Genomic DNA, 16028 nt, shown 5'->3' on the forward strand with positions numbered 1-16028 from the left:
GGGGCGGGGGTTGGGTGTGGTGTGGGTTGGGGGTAGGGGTGGGTGGGGGGGGGGGGGGGGGGTTGCTGCGCTGGGGGGGTCGTGTTACACCTGCGTGCCTGGGGCTCACCCTGAGGCTGACTGCCTCCAGCTCCCCCTCCGCCTATGGCTTCCCGCATCTTCCTGCCAGAGGGTGTTCTTTGGCCATGGAGGACCCCCTCCACCAGGGAGAGATGGAAATGCATAAAACCCCAACTTTCCACACCCAGGCATGGTCCACACGGTCTGTCTGAGGCCTCCAGAGGCCCCAAGCACCTCGTGTCCCCTGCGGGAACACCCTGATTCGCTCGCCCTCTCCCGACTTTCCTTTTCCCTCTCTCATTCCTCCGCCCCTCACTGGGGCCTCCTGGGTCACTTCCCAAAACAACAATTGCTCTGAAATCCTTGTTTCAGGGTCTGCCTGGGTGGGAATCCAAGCCTAGACATCGGCATGTCAAGCACCCAATAAACACTACTGTGTGACTTCTGTAGTTTCCGGATATTTGAAATCCAATTGTGGATTGCTTTGCCTATATTTTGTGCGTGTCTCCTTAAAGAAATTGTCTGGGAGCACTCCAGGAAGGATTCCTCTCCCTGTGGCCCCATCTCAGCCCTCCAGTCCACGGCCCTAGCGAGGACTGCTAAGCTAATGCTCTCAGTATCCCCAAGATTCCTTGGACCTTATACTGCTTGAGCCTTTGGGTCATGCCAACTCCATGTGAATGTTGAGGGGTATTGCCAACTGAGCTGTGTCCCCTGCACCCCACCCCAAAGTTATGTCCTAACCAGTAGTAACCTGGTTACGGGAACTTATTTGGAAATAGGGTCTTCCCAGATGCGTGAGTTAAGGTGAGGTCATGGATGCCGGTCTCGATCCACTAAAAAAAGAGAATTTGGACATCGTGAAGGACACATGTGGGGAGAACACCACATGAGACTGAGAATTATGCTGCCACAGCCAAGGAACCATCAGAGGTCAGTAGAGAAGCCTGGAACAGATCATTCCCTTGTGTCTTCAGGAGAAGCACAGTTCTCCTATGCCTTGATCTTGGACTTCTAGGCTCCAGAGCCTGTCCCTGTCCCCTGCTGCCCTGTGGCTGTCCCAGGAATCTGGTGGGTTGTCTGGAAGATTCTCCCAGGCTTCATCCTCACTCTCCATCAATAGGACATTTGACCCTGAAGAGAAGGGTCCAGATCAGTCAAAGCCTTGCTCCTCTCAGCAGTGTGTGGTCCCCAGAAAGGGATCAGCAGCCAAGAATTGGTCCTTTTGTGGCCGGAACTGTAGCCCGGTGTCCTGCAATGATTCAACCTCCTGCTGCAAAGTGTCCCGGCTCCCTCACACTCCCTCACACTTCACGGTCTCAGCACCGACCTCACCTGCCGGTGTCCCCGGCCGGGTCCATCGCAGTGACCTCATGGGCCAAGCTATTCTGTTTGCCCCTCCAGACCCGCCCTTTGGGCTCTTCCACTCTGCCCTGAGCCCTGACAGGCTGGCCTCTGGGGGCTGCGTCCCCAGGGAAGCCTTGCCACCCAACTTCTGGTTGGATTTAACCAGTGGGCCTCACCAGCAGGAGAGAAGAAGGTGGGCAGGCCGAGAGGTGGGAGAATGGGTTCCCTGGGCTCCCTCGCCCTTCCTGCCAGGGTGAGCCTGGCCCTGCCTGCCTCCCCCTCTCTAAGTGCTCCCGCTCCTGTCCAGCGCCTCCTCACCACGATTCTTGGGCTCCAATGTCACCTGTCACCATCCAACCCACCCTCCAAGCTTTGCTCAGAGTGAGCTTTCTAAGGCTCTGACTCCGTCACTATGAAAACACCGATGGGTCTGCAGTGCAAATCCCTCCCCTCCCCCTCCACAGTCAAGTTCCTTTACAATGTGGCACCGCCTCCACTCTGGCCATGCCTACTGCTCCATGCAAAACAGCCAAGGCTTGGGGCCCTGGGCAGAGCCTGCGCTAGGCGCCACATGCCCTGCGTGCTCAGAGCTTGCTGTCTGTGCTCCCTGCAGGGCACTTCTCCTTTTTCTGGACCTGAGTGACATGCCGCCTTCAAGTCTCCAGCCACATAATCACATGCCCCTGGAAGATGTCCCGCAGCTTCCACCTTGGCGGATTCCACGTTCCCACGTGGGGCACATGTAGATCTCTGAGTCATGGCTTGTCCAGGCAGCCCGCAGGCAAATTGTTGGCCTTTCTGTCTTTTTCCCACAGGGTGGACAGGTGCCATGTGGAATTCATGCCTCCATCGGTAGCAGACCCTGGTGATGTCCGTCCTGCATCGCCCTGACCCCCCGAGTTCCCTGCAGCATGGCTGGGCAGCTTCAAAGGATGCTGATAGCTTGGATTGAGGCCCTAGGCTTCCTGGCCTCTGGAGTAAGGATTCTCAGCACGTTCCACACGATGCCTCAGAAAGTCCCCAGGGAGACAGCGCCCCATTGCCCACAGCAGTAACATGCTTGTTAAAGCACCTGTCCTAGGCCGTGCTTCCCCTCCTGTCTCCCTTTTCTCACTCCCTCAGTGGTGCCTCCTAGGTGTTCTCCTGAATAAACCATCTGCATCCCTTAGACTTTGCCTTAAGGTCGGCTTCTGGGGGAACCTAACCTGAGACAGGGGCCTGAACAGCCACACGGGGCTCTGCGCATGGTAGGCGTCCCATAAATGCCCCAGGAATGAGCGAACAAGGGGTCGGGAGCCGCCGGCCCTCTCCGGCCGCATGGGGACCCCAGCGGTATTCAGGAACTGTGCCTGTGTTCTGAGTAGTCGGGTACCCTCCTCGCTGGGAAGGTGCCGCCCACATCTACGCGGGCAGCCCAAGCTTTCTCCCGAGCCAGCTGCCTGCTGGGGAGACCGGGGCAGACAGGCAGTTCTGATTATGTATGCAAATGTGGGTCTGGCCCCGCAGCTCATGTGAGAGCCACACAGCTCAGCTGAAACCACCCCGGAGAAAGAATCTTGCAAAGAATACTAAAGAGCATCCAAGTGTGAAGAATGAAACACACGTGAGGTTTTTTAAAAAAAAAAAAAAAAAACAAAACCCAAACAAACAAACAAAACGGGAATCAAATGTACTTTTCATCTTGGCTTTCTCACAAATAGGCAGCCCCGGCAATGAGCCTGAAAAAGCCAAAGAGGCCTTTATACCGACTTCTGACCTCTACTGAGACCGGCAGCCGGTCATGGGGCTTTTCCCGAAGATGAGCTCCAAGGGGCTGAGGTGGTGGCAGGCGGGTGGCATCTGCGTTTCATCTCGACCTTCGTGGTACACACGTGATGTCCAGGCGTGGGCTCGCCGTGGAGACGCGAGCACAGCCAAAGGCTTGGGAATGAGGACCCCGGGGGTCAGGGACGGCATCACAGGCTGTAAGAACAGCACGTGCAGAACGGTGGTGCAGCTGGAGGAGCCCCGGGCCCTGGCTACCGCGTCGGGTGTAAGCAAGAGAGGAAAAGGGAGGAAGAAGGGGGAAGAAGACAGGAGCCCGATCACAGAAGGCCTGGAGTGTCTGGCCAGGGCAAGTCCCTGACGGATCCCTGAAGGTGGGAAGAGGAGGCCGGCCTGAAGTCGACTGCACTGGGCCATGTGAGCACGGGAACCAAGGAGGGAGCACATGCATAAGACAGGCAGAGAGCGGTTTCAGAGCTTTGAAGGGGTACGCTGGACAGTGTGGGAAAGCCAGGAGTGTCTGGCTCCCAGGTTTTGACTTTCCAGATGGAAAATGAAGCCCTTGGCTGAGCCAATGTGTCCAAGAGACAGAAGAACATGAAAGGTAGTTATTTGGGGGGTGGTGATAGGGCAGGATGGTGAGCTCTCATTTGGGGTTCCCAAGGATCTGAAGTGTAGGTGGGGACCTCCGGACGGAGGCGTCCTGTGGGCAGCTGGATGGATGGCTTCGGAGGAGACGTGGGTTTTGCCATCATTAGCATGTAGATGGTACCCGAAGCCGTGTGAGCACAGGGCTTCATCCAAGGCAAGTGGACGGAGAGAGCGATGAAGAAGGTTGAAGACCTATTCCAGGAAAAAGAACCATTAAAGGAGTTGGCCATGAAAGGGGAGGCCCCCAGAGGAGGGGCAGAATGGTCAGAGAGGTCGGGGAGCAGGAGATGCTGTAAGGGAAGTCAGTGGAGGATCCGTACAGGGGCCAACGGTAGCAAACCGCGCTGAGCAGCCGGGAAGGCGCAGAATGAAAACTCGTCTCTGCCGGCTCCTGCCCCCTCCGTGAGTGCCTGACTTGGTGCTGGGAGCTCTGTACACACCTGTCAGTCATTGGGGAGAGGAGGGTTTATTGACCGGTTTATGGGCTACCTAGGCCCTTGGTCTGCTCTCCTTTGAGTCATTTCACAGTTTATCAGCCCTTCAACCAGAGGCTGGACAAGGGAAATAAACTTTTCCCAGTCAATTTTATGACATAATCTATCAGTTCTTTGGAAGGATTTAGCGGATGAATAATTTGAAAAGATTAGTTGGTTTCTGTGTGGTGTGGTGGTGGTGGATTATCTATGAATTTCCTTGTTCAAATTAGGGCTTGTGGTCTTCCTTAGAGTTGGCCATCATTCACTTTCACCATGTACCCCAAAGAATGCCACATGGCTAAAAGAGAGACCTATGTGTTTTTTTTTTTTCATCTAATAGAAAAAGCAGACAGAAATAGAATATATATTTAGCAAGCCTCTGGGGGAAGGAGAACCTTCTCTGTGTTAAAATGATAGAACAGACCAGAAAAGAAAAAGACCCACCAGCCTAACTTCACAGTTAAAAATATTTGTTTCTATAGAAGACATATATAAATATGCACAAAATGTTAATAAAACACTTGCAGCAAAGTTCTTTCTTATGTAGAGATCAGAAATGGGGAGAAAAGAAAAACACTCAGTGGTACCTGAGTGGCTCAGTTGGTTAAGCGTGTGCCTTCAGTTCAAGTCATGGCACTCTGCACTCAGCGGGGAGTCTGCTTCTCCCTCTTCCTGTGCCCCTCCCCCTGCTCATGCTCTCTTTCTCTCAAATAAATAAAATATTTTTTAGAAAGCACTCAGTCGCTAGTAATTCAAAGGGCAAAGAGCATGAGCAGATAATTCACCAAAGAGAAAACATAACCAGCTCAGCAACATTTCGAAGAATGTTATGCCTCACTAGTAAGGACCTAATGCAAACTAAAATAAGGAGGTAGCATTCCCCACGCCCCCCAGTAATGTCACTTAAAATCTTACTAGTGCCGTTGAGGGTTTGGCGCGATGGTTGCGGATGACGACGTCAGTGGACGCAGCTTTGTTGGCAAGGCATTTGGTAAAGGCAAAAAGATCTGGGGAGACTCGGCAACCCCACTTCCAACCCGAGGAGCACAGTCTAAGGAAGCAATTGTAAACACTGCATGCCCGGGCAGGGCGGCAGAATGGCAAATACCAAAATCTGAACTTTCAGCTTCAAGGAACTGATAGAATAAATTGTGGTGCATTTACCAGACGAAACATTATGAATCCATTAAAACCGGTGGTGAGGAAGTCGAGACAGCACCACGGGAAAAGGAATGTCGCATAATGTCAACGGGTAAAGGGAGGCAAATTTGCTTAAAGCAGTATATGATAATTACATAGATTCAGACTCACAAACACGCACATGAATTAAAACATGTAAAAAGGCCAGATGAAAATACGCCCAAGCACTATGTCACTACAGTGTCGTGTTGGGGATGATCTGTCTTTTCCGAGTTTCCCAAGCACCATCATGATTGGAGGCGTGGATTTAGGGGATCAAATCATCTTGGGTTCACAGCTTAGTTCGATCACTCACTGCGTCATCTGGAGTGAGTTATTTCATCTAGATTTGCTTTCCTCCTCTGTAAATTGAGATTTGGAACGACTCCCTCAGAGGAGTATTATGAGAATTAAGTGCAATATGGGGAAAGTGCCTGTCATTGCGTCTAAAACAAAGTAAGCCATCAATAGATGCGAGATTTCCTTATCGTACTTATTATTTAAATAGTGCAACAAACTTGCTAACGCTGTCAACTGGCAAGAATGCCCTGAATCCAAATAATACTGTTTTTCTTTTTCCTGCCCTCCTTTCTTCACAGACAACTGCCAAGAAAGATTGTCAAAGAGTTAATTTTAGAAGGGGGAAAAAAAAACCCGTTTCCTTTGCTTAATGAATGTGAACTTCCTCATTTTTCTGGTTTATTTTTCTTCCAAGTTGTTTTTACAGCAACACTGCCCTGGCACAGTGACAAGACTGGGAAATTTCACGTGGAAATAACCCTCTCCATTTCACACCCTGAGATGCCAGATCTCAGGGGCGCCGAGGGGCCTGGGTCACCCATCGTGCCTGGTATTTTGGGGTGCCTCAGCCCTGGAGGGCCCCTTTACCATCATCCTTGCTCTTAGGCCTTTCTTTCTTCCCCTGATGAGTATTAGCGGCCATGAGGGATTTTGTGGGACACTCTAAAAAGAAACCCCAGTAACATAGGACTCAAGAGGATGAGACAGAGAGAGAGAGAGAGAGAGAGAGAGAGAGAGAGTTAGGTGGGTCGCGACTTCATGAGAAAGGCCACATTGGAAGTAGGTGAAGGCAGAGTCCTAGAGGGTAGTCAAAGGCCACAGCAAATTACGTTGGGTGGACATCTCTTCTGTGGCCAAGATCTGTGTACCTGTGCAAGCTGTGGGCTCGGAAATCTCCTTCCCTGACCACTGCTTCCTATTTCCCCCCACTCTTTTATTCCATTTATCTAACCCTCCTCTGTCCACTGGGCCTCAGGCTCTCCCCCATCTCGCATCCCCCAGCAAACAGCTTCGCCTTTTCCCTCTCAGACTGGCTTTGGATGCCACTGGTAATCCTTAGTTTCGTGGCCTTGCTGGTATCCTCAGTGCCCACCCCCCTGCACTGGTCTTCCCAGCCGAGGACCTAGCTCAATCCAAGGACAGGGTACCCTGGTACCAGTCACCCTGTTGGAGGAAAAATCTCACAACTGTGTCTAAGTTCCTGTTCCACCTCCGTGGAATGATCCACAATGGGTGGATCTTGTTCCACCAACTGCACTCCCCCGACCCCCTCCATTCTGTAGGGCAGCAGCTTCCTTTCCCTCCCTCCTCAAGCTCACAACTGCCACCCCTCCAGCTCCCCCAGTCTTGTTAGGCGCCCTGACATCCTGATTCAAAGACAACATAGAGGCAAGTTGAGGCACACATTCCACCCTCCTTGGCTTCAGACTTCACCTTTTCCTGGTTTCCATCAGTCTCTGAAGAGAAGTCCCCCCTTTCCTCACCAGGAATAATTCCTTTCTCCTGGTGCAGAACGGCACACTGCCCCCCCAATTCCAACATCCAGCTATGTGAGCTATCCTGTGGTCAGCAGTTCACTCTGTGCCAGCCACAGTTCCAATATTTCATCTTCTTTAATATTTATAACAGCTCTAAAAGATTTGCTCTATTGTTAGTTTTAAAGGTAGAGAAACCCAGGTGAAAAGAGTAGAGTAATTTATTCAAGGCCACCCAGTAATGACTGACCAAGAAGGAATGTGGACCCTGGCTCTCTGGCTCCAGGACCCATTGTCTGAATGAATGTGTGATGCTGTCTCTCCTGGTTTTCTCGGGAAACTTGTTCCACCAAGTATTTCTTCTCCCTAATCTCTTCAGTCTCCCCCTGTCTACACATTTAAATTATCTCTCTTCCTCAAATCAACATTCGTTTCCAACTCTTCCTCCTCTACGCTCTCGGTATCCTCCTAAGGTCAAACTACCAACACAAGCATGCAACATGCTCTCCCCACATCCGGATTGCTGTATGCTCTGTGTACACCCCTTGCAGTCTGACTTCTTCACCCCCAAAGCCCTGACACCTGAAGATCCTCTGGTAGATCATATTTTCCAAGATGGCCGCCACAAGACCCTTCAACCTGCTTGCCTTTCTGACCATGTCTCACTGATGCTCTCTTCATCGAGGAGCTGGGGCTCGTGTTCCCTGTCCTTGAATCGGAGCTGGCCTGTGACCGTGGCAGCAGGGACTTTATAGGACTCTCGAGACTGGGTTATAAAAGGCAGTACAGCTTCCACCTGGTCCTCTTGAGGCGCTCTCTCCTGGAATCCAGCCACCATGCTGCGAGGAAGTCCAGAAGCCACGTGGAGAGGCCATGTGCAGGTGTCCTGGCTGCTAGCTCACCTACGGTCTCAGCCAACAGCTGATGTCCACCACTACACATGTGAGGGAAGATCTGTCCAGGTGATTCCAGCTTCTAGCCAGAGGGTCTTTCTGGTGAAGCCCTGACGTTAGGAGCAGAGGCAGCCGATCTCTGCTGAGCCCTGTGCTAAATAGTGAGGGACATAATGAAATGATCGTTGCTGTTTTAAGGCACTCTGTTTTGGGCTAATTTGTTATGTGGGAAGAGTAACTGGGATAGGCCTCGACAATTCCCAAGCCTGTAGTCAGCCCTCCAGATTTGTCATTTGACTTTAGTGTTTGACTCCTTTCTCTAGCGTTCTATGTTGTCCTTCTGCTCTTTTGACAGAGCCCTAACACCCACAGCCACACTCATCACCTGAGGGGCACCTCCTCTGAGCTCTGGACTGAACACCCATCTGCCTCCAGTGCTTCCAATCCACATAGATATCGCTCAGGCAAGATGCAGTTGATTCCTTCCCTCCTTCTGGCTGCACCATCTGCTTCCTCCCACTTGGCTCCCCATCTCAGCAACTGACCTCACCATCAACTCTGTGGCCCCTGGGAGAAACCTCAGTTCCACTAAATGCAAATGACCCACCCACCAAAATTGTGTTCAAATTTTGTCATCTCTTCTCAACTCCCACAGCCAGATAGATATTTGTCATCTCTTATCTGGAATAATGCAATTATCTTCCAACTGGTATTTCTGCCTCTAGTCTCTTCCTTCTGTCTCAGCTTACTGACTGCCACCTGAGATTATTCTGAAGCACAGATCACGGTCCTGGCACTTTGGTGATTCTGGCTTCTTGGAATGAAGTTCAACCTCCATAACGTGGGATGCAAAGTATCAAAACAGGTCCCAAGTAGCCCATCCAGTCTTTTCTCCTACCAGCCTTTTCCCCCATTCCCACCATCTTAAGTCTCAGCTGCTTACAACAACTCCCCAAACTTGAGAGTGTTCTCCATTCCCCGCAAGCCATTGTCTTGAGTATTCCCTCTGCCTGGAATATTGGTGAAGTTTAAGGTGTCTTCTAGACCCAACTCAAATCCCTTCTCTTCTGAGAATCCTTCTCTGATGCTACCAGGCAGGCAGCATTAGCCACATTTCTTCCCGCTCTTTCCCCCCAGCAAAGTATTTATCAAAGGCTATTATTTTCATATGCTAAAATGTGAATGTCTGGAGGATGTAAACTGGAACTTACCACTCTATCTCTCAACGAAGATTGAATGAATAAGGAATCAAAGGGATATAATCATGGAGAGATGGAGGCTGGGAGGGGGTGTGTGGGTGGATGGATGGTTGAATGGACAGGTGTTGGGTAGCTTAGATATGTAGGTGGGAGATGGTTGGGTTGGTGACTGACAGCTAGGTGGATGGTGGATAGAAGGAGGGATGGATGGTCAGATAGTGGGCACATGATTGGATGGATGGTGAGCCCATTTATAGATATGAGATGGGAAGAAACAGGAGGGAAGGTGGGATGAGTAGGTGGCTGGTGAGTAGGTGGACTGAATATAGCAGCGGTTGTAGGACAGTGGATGGATGAAAGATGAGTGGGGAGTGGCAAATGTGTGGGAGGAGAGTGGAATTGTGGGTTGACATCAAGAAAAATCTTAGAAAGAAGAGTGGGGGCACCTGGGTTGCTCAGTGGGTTAAAGCCTCTGCCTTCAAAAAAAAAAAAAAAAAAAAGCCTCTGCCTTCAGCTCAGGTCATGTTCCCAGGGTCCTAGGATCGAGCCCCACATTGGGCTCTCTGCTCAGCGGGGAGTCTGCTTCCCTTCCTCTCTCTGTCTGCCTCTCTGCCTACTTGTGATCTCTCTCTCTGTCAAATAAATAAATAATCTTAAAAAAAAAAAAAAAAAAAAGAAGAGAGTGAAAAGCCTTCAGAGCTGTGTGCCCTGAGGTCATGTGGTTGGGAGCGGGCTCAGTGTCAACTCCAGCCTCAGCTTGCTAACCTAACCCCTTTACTTGGGGATCTTGGGGCAGGGCTCTGTGCTGCTCAAGTCTATGTTCCAGAGTCTAGCAGAGTTTCTGCCTTGTTCAAATAGGGTTTATTAATATTGGTCTAATGGAACACAGTTCTTCCCAGATGATGTCCTTCCTCTAGCAACTAGAAACATAGGGCTTAAAGAAATGTCCTTCATTTGGTTCAGGAGAGAGTCTGGGCTGCCTTTGGTCCTGTCCAGCCCACTACTGCTTCATTCTCTGCCTTTTTCAACACAGACCAAGGGTCTTCCCTTAACTTCTCTGGGCATAACCTTTGTCATTTGTAAAAAGAATCTTGGATTGATTCAATTCTATCAGCTTGACATTTCTCAACTCCAAGATCCCAAAAAGTCATAGAAATACGCCAACTACTCTCAGTATTTCCATTATCCACACGTTTGTCTCTGGGAAGCCCACCAGGTGACCAACAGGTCCAATACCTTTGCTTTGGGCTAGGATTATATTCACTTAGGCAGAAAGAGCAGCCAACTTCAGCTTGTGCTGACCAGTAGCCCTGTTTTATTGTTTTATTCTTCTTTATTGGAAACAGATGGGGAAATAAATCATTATGGAAGAGAGGTAGCTTGGTTGCAAAATCTTTTCAAACATGGTGACCCTAGGTGGAACATCTATCTCTTCATGGTCCTTAAATTCAGCTGGCCTACCCACACTTCCCACCAGGGCCCACCCAGACCACTCACCTAGTCCAGGTAATTGCCAGCTGGCTCTCTCCGTCCTCTGCTCTTAACACGACCTCATTCTGGCTTGTAGATTCATGGCTCCCCAGGGTCCACACCTGCATTGGGTCCACGTGGGTTTTTGGAAGCCCTTGTGGTCTCCTCCCGTTGCAACACCGGTTGAGCTCTCCTTAAGCATTCTCCACAGCCTCCTCAGCTGAGAGACTCTGTACCTTCTCCCATGCCTTTGCTCCCCTCTGGCCACATTCCCTCTCCCTCCCTCTCTCCTCTTCCTCCTCTTCACTGAAGAGGGAGAATCCAGACTGTGATCCCCAGGATGGGTGGGCTCGAAGGTGTCTTCTCCTGGAAACCTCCCATGGCATTGTGAGAGGGACCCTCACAGCGCAAGGAGGGAGCTCTTGTAGCCGTAGAAGGCTGAACCACAGGGGATACCCTGAATTTTAAAACTGTGGTTTAGGCCCTTGCCCCTCAAAGTGTGGTCTGTGGACCAGAAGCGTCAGCATCACCAGGGAGCTGGTAAGGGGCCCTCTGCCACCTTACAAACCCCCTGAATCAGAATCTAGATTTTAACAAGATCCCCAGGGGATGCCCGTGCAGAGTAAAGCTCTGGGACTGATGACAAAAATTCAGTGTGATTTCGGCAATAAGTCACAAGCCTCAGAAGCTCCAGGATGGTGTCTCATCCTCTTACTAAGAGAAGTCACATGGGCTCCATGGAATAGCTGCCCCTCCCCGAAGTCTCTTCATTGTAAAAATGCAATTAAAACCCTGAGTAGTTCGCTCAGCCATTTCTACCTCGGTACGATTTGGTTTTCAGCCATAAGCAAAGCTGTCAGCCAGCACCAGTCTGAGGAAGTGGGACGATAAAGAGATAAGCTTCGGTAGGAAGGGCAAAGGGAACTGGGGGCGGGGCAAAGGGAAGGGCCGAGGAGGGGGGCGGACAGTCAGACAGCACTTCGCAGGGGGACAGAAGGAGAGATTGAGGTGACGCAGTACGGCATGGGGGAATGAGCAGGCCTTACCCAGGGGCCAGAGGGAAGGGGGATGAATGTAAGAAGAGAAAATGTGGACACAGACAGAGATCCCAGCAGGCGTCTCTCCCAGAGGGAAGGCCACGGGAGCACATGGCAAGAAGGCAGTCGTCTATAAGCCCAGGAGAGAGACCTCAGGAGAAATCAACCCTGACAACACACTGATCATGAGAAAATGTGTCTGTTGCTGAAGCCCACTGTTCTGTGGGGTTTTGTTATGGCCGCCTGAGCAGACGAAGATACCACCTTTGCCGCTTTGGCTGCTTTATCCAGAGCGCGCTGAGGAAGTGTGTCCTCTGGGAGAGGGAAGCCCCTCCTCCACACACAGACCCTGCTTCTCCTCGCAAGTGGTAAGAAGAAATGGAGGTTTGGCTGAACTCAGAAGAGAAGTCTGCTACCCCCCCAACTCCGTGTTTCCTCTCAAACTCTTAGCCACCCTCCCCACGAACCTGCCCACATGGCTACTACCCAGTGCCTCGGTCCTACCAATGGGCAGAGGGCTCGGTGTCTTCGGACAAAAGCAATAACACCGTCATGGTTCCAGGCACCATTCGAAAACTTCGTGCATATTAAGTCACCCACCAAAGCTTGCGAAGCAGGGTCTTGTCCCTATCATGTGCCATGGACATGGTCATGCAACCTCCCCTTCACAAAATGAAGGATTCCCCCCACCCCGTTGATGGGAGGGCTGCCTTCAGAAGGGCCGAGGCTCTGAGTGTCTACGGGAATGCCTCAGTTTAAGAGGGTCAGTAGGGGCACCCGGGTGTCTCAGTGGTCAAGTGTCTGACTCTTGATTTCAGCTCAGGTCATGATCACAAGGTCTTGAGATTGAGCTCATGCCCAGCATGGAGTCTGCTTAAGATTCTCTCTCTCCCTCTGCCCTCTCCTGCTGCACTCTCTTAAAATAAAATAAAATAAAATAAAATAAAATAAAATGGCTAGTAGCCCTCATCCAATAACTGATCAATGCAGGGATTTAAAAGCCAGATCCCTGTTCCCCAAATTTGGACCATCCCAGCTCCAGAGCTCCCTGTGAGGTCAGCTGACGTCTCTGAAGAGATTCCATCACATCCTGTCTTCTCCCTCGGCCCACCCTGCTCCCTCCCCTCCCCTCCCCTTCCCTTCGGTTCCCTTCCCTTCCTTTCCCATCCGTGCATTTGGACCCCAGGAGCACACCCTGATACTTTCCAGCGTGCGCATCTCCAGCTCGGAGTCAGCTTCCTGAAAAACTGAGCCTTCAGCCCTTCTCTTGGACAAATCAAGAAACTGAGGCCCAGTGGAGTTATGCAAGTGTCCTAAGGGCCACAGCATTAGCAGGTGATAAAAACTGGGACATGAGCCCAGGTAGTCAGGCTCGAGAATCCATACTTTTAAAGGCTACTCCTATCTGATGGATAGTTGAGTGCCAACTGTTTCTGTGGAGGAATGTGACCTCGAGAAGGTAGCAATCCGGACTCTCCCCTCCCACCTCCCTACCAGTCGATTAGAACGCAAGCAAAATGGATTTCCTCAGGGGTCCACCAGGGCTCCGTTTTAAGAGGCAGCCCAAGGGACCACCTATGGAGGCTCTCCCGACACCTGCAGCCGAAGTGGCTCTTTCCAGGCCAGCAGTCACGAAGGCAGTCTCCCCTCCTCTGACCCGGCCCTCCCTACCGCTGTGCGGCTCATGTAGAAACACGGCGTAATTGCTCGCCTCGTAGAAGCGAACTGAATCAGCGCCCTTCTGCTGACAGCATTAGTGACAAGTGATCGCATCAGGACACTGGATCGGCAGCCAGAACCTGGGCGCCTGTGTTGTTTACTGGTCCACCATGTATAATTTCAGAGTTTAATTTTATCTTCCCAAACTTACAGGTGCAAAATGCAGGATAAAGTTCTTTAAGGGGCCCCTGTGAGAAAGCAGGCTGCGCTTGTCCTCTCTCCCTCCCCCACCAGGAGCTCTCAGGGTGGCTTGCTCAAATTAAATCATTATTGAGGACGAATAATCCTGGTGGGTTCAGAAAATCAGTTTTAAATTCAGCCTGCTAGCAAAATTCTGAATGTATTTACTTTCTAGATTTCATTTCTCCATCCATATTAAAGCTCCGTGGCATTATCAATTATGGGTTTATTGCAAAGCACAATAGGATTCAATCTGGAGGAATGCCTCGGGGTATGTCTTAGGAGGACGATAAAGCTAATAGTAATGGGTCTACAACTTCTAAGGCTAATTTTCACAGTTACAAATTTCGTAAATAAATAGAAGGCATGTCAGTTTCCAGTCACCCAGCTTGAGGCCTCTTCTACTGATAAAACAGGACCTTCCGTCGCTTCCATCGGGGGGCTCCTGTTTGATTCTCGATGGGCCAGCCTGAAGTTTCCCTGATCCTCCCAGGAAGGGAAATGATGAGCAGTTCAGAAGGAGACCTTTGGCCCCCTCTGCTGCTCCTCCCACCAGGTTGGGAGCTGGTTTGGATGAAAATGGACACAAAGCTTAGCCAGCCCTGGATTTGGGAAGGCCACTAGAGAGCTTCAGCCCAGAATCGGGCCAGACTCTGTGACTGGGCTGGGTGGGCTGTCATTCATGAGCCCTGTGGGGCTTAAAGCAGGCTTCAGGGCTCCGTGCAGGATAGGGCTGTGCTTGATCCAGGCCGGGGCCTCTGCTGTCCTTCTGGAAAGAACAGGCCGCAGGGAGAGGAAGGTGCTGGTGTAAGGGCTATGCTTCTATGCTCCTGGCTATTTGCAGCCAGGTTTCTCTTACACATGGAAGACGGGCCCTACCCGCCCACTCTGTGATGCCGCTGCTCACATACTTCTCACCTGGCCTGCCACGTGCTGCCAGACACACTGGTCCCTAGAGCTGCGTCCTCCTCCGGCTAGCTTCGGCGAGTGGCCGTCCTTTTCCTGCGAGCTCAGACTCACTTCCCACTGGCAGCATCTGCCCTCAGGTGTGGACCTCTAGTCTTTCCACTTTCGACCCAGGGCTTTGCCGACGCTAAAGCCGCCCCTCAAGGCCAGTGCACGAGAACAGTCCAGAAGGGCAAGGTTAACACCCAAAGAGGCACTCTCCACCCAACAGAGGTGCAGGGCTCAGGGATATATGTGCCTGGCTCTCTTCTCTCAGGCGGACAAGTCCTGAAGCATTCCATGTACCTCTCGGGGTGTTCCAGCAGGGGCAATTCCTGGTTGTCTCTGGCAGTGACTTTCACACACACTTACACTGGCTTCCCCCTGTTTCTTGCCTCTCTCTCTCTGCTCCCTCTTTCCTGAGGCTTGGGATCACCTCTTGCATGAATGCCCCACACCCTAGTCTTAGTCACCAGTTTTGCTTCCAGAAGAACCCAACTGAAACACGTGGGCATCATAGGATCTGCTCCTTCGAGTAAGATAAATGCAGGCATCTTCCAAAAGCTCTTGTAAAGTGCACGCATGTGACTTAGTGAGGGAAGAAAATTCTTCTCCCTGCCCCCCCTTTCACGTGGAAGCTTCGTCAGGGGAGTTATTTATCACCCGGGAAGGCAGGGAGAGAGGAGAGCCAAGAGATGTAAGATTATTAATGTGGGGAAGGGGCTGGCAGGGAGCAGGGCAAAAGAGGCCCCGGGGAAGCAGGACTCAACAGGAGTGAGAAGAGCAAGGGCAGGTGGCAGGGAGTCTGCTCCAGGGGGTGCGTGTGTGCACGCACATGTGTGCCTGTGCGAGTGTGTGCACACGAGGTCCTGTGCATGTGTGCACCCATGTCGGGGGGCAGCTGTACAGCTTCCAGAGGGCCTGAAGATGCACCTGCAGGGGACAAAGGGCTTGGATCCTAGGCCAGTGTGCTGGGATAGGGACTTGGCGACAACCACTTTGCCCAGGGCTCCGTTCTGACCAGACACAGCTTCTGTCCAGAGCAGTGACCTCCAGATGCCAATCTGGGCCATGAGGTTGTCCGGTTATGGCTGGCCCAGAGGTGGTAGAGAAACTGCAGGACCAACACAGAGATCAGTCCACAGACATCTTGGACACCTGAAAAACTTAGCCCCACCTGAAAGCCACACCTATTCAAAATGGCTGATGGTTCTCAAGAGTTTAACATGTGCCAGGAGCTGTTCTAAGTTATTTGCCATGTGTTAGCTATATATTCTTCAGGACAACCTTTGGAAGTAGGTACTATTGTCATCCCCTATGTACAGATGAGAAA

General features: G+C 51.3%; 1 long non-coding RNA gene across 3 annotated transcripts in view; it reads left to right on the forward strand.

Annotated features, from left to right (window-relative positions):
* The window catches only part of LOC132006908 (uncharacterized), a 12781-nt gene extending 10219 nt beyond the window's left edge, over positions 1–2562 (forward strand). For all 3 annotated transcript variants that reach the window (XR_009401253.1, XR_009401252.1, XR_009401254.1), the window contains one exon: positions 2223–2562. This is a non-coding gene — a long non-coding RNA (uncharacterized LOC132006908). The remainder of the gene's footprint in view (positions 1–2222) is intronic.
* The last annotated feature ends 13466 nt before the right edge of the window (positions 2563–16028 follow it).

The sequence above is a fragment of the Mustela nigripes genome, chromosome X, assembly GCF_022355385.1.
Source record: "Mustela nigripes isolate SB6536 chromosome X, MUSNIG.SB6536, whole genome shotgun sequence".
NCBI classification, from domain to species: Eukaryota; Metazoa; Chordata; class Mammalia; order Carnivora; family Mustelidae; genus Mustela; species Mustela nigripes.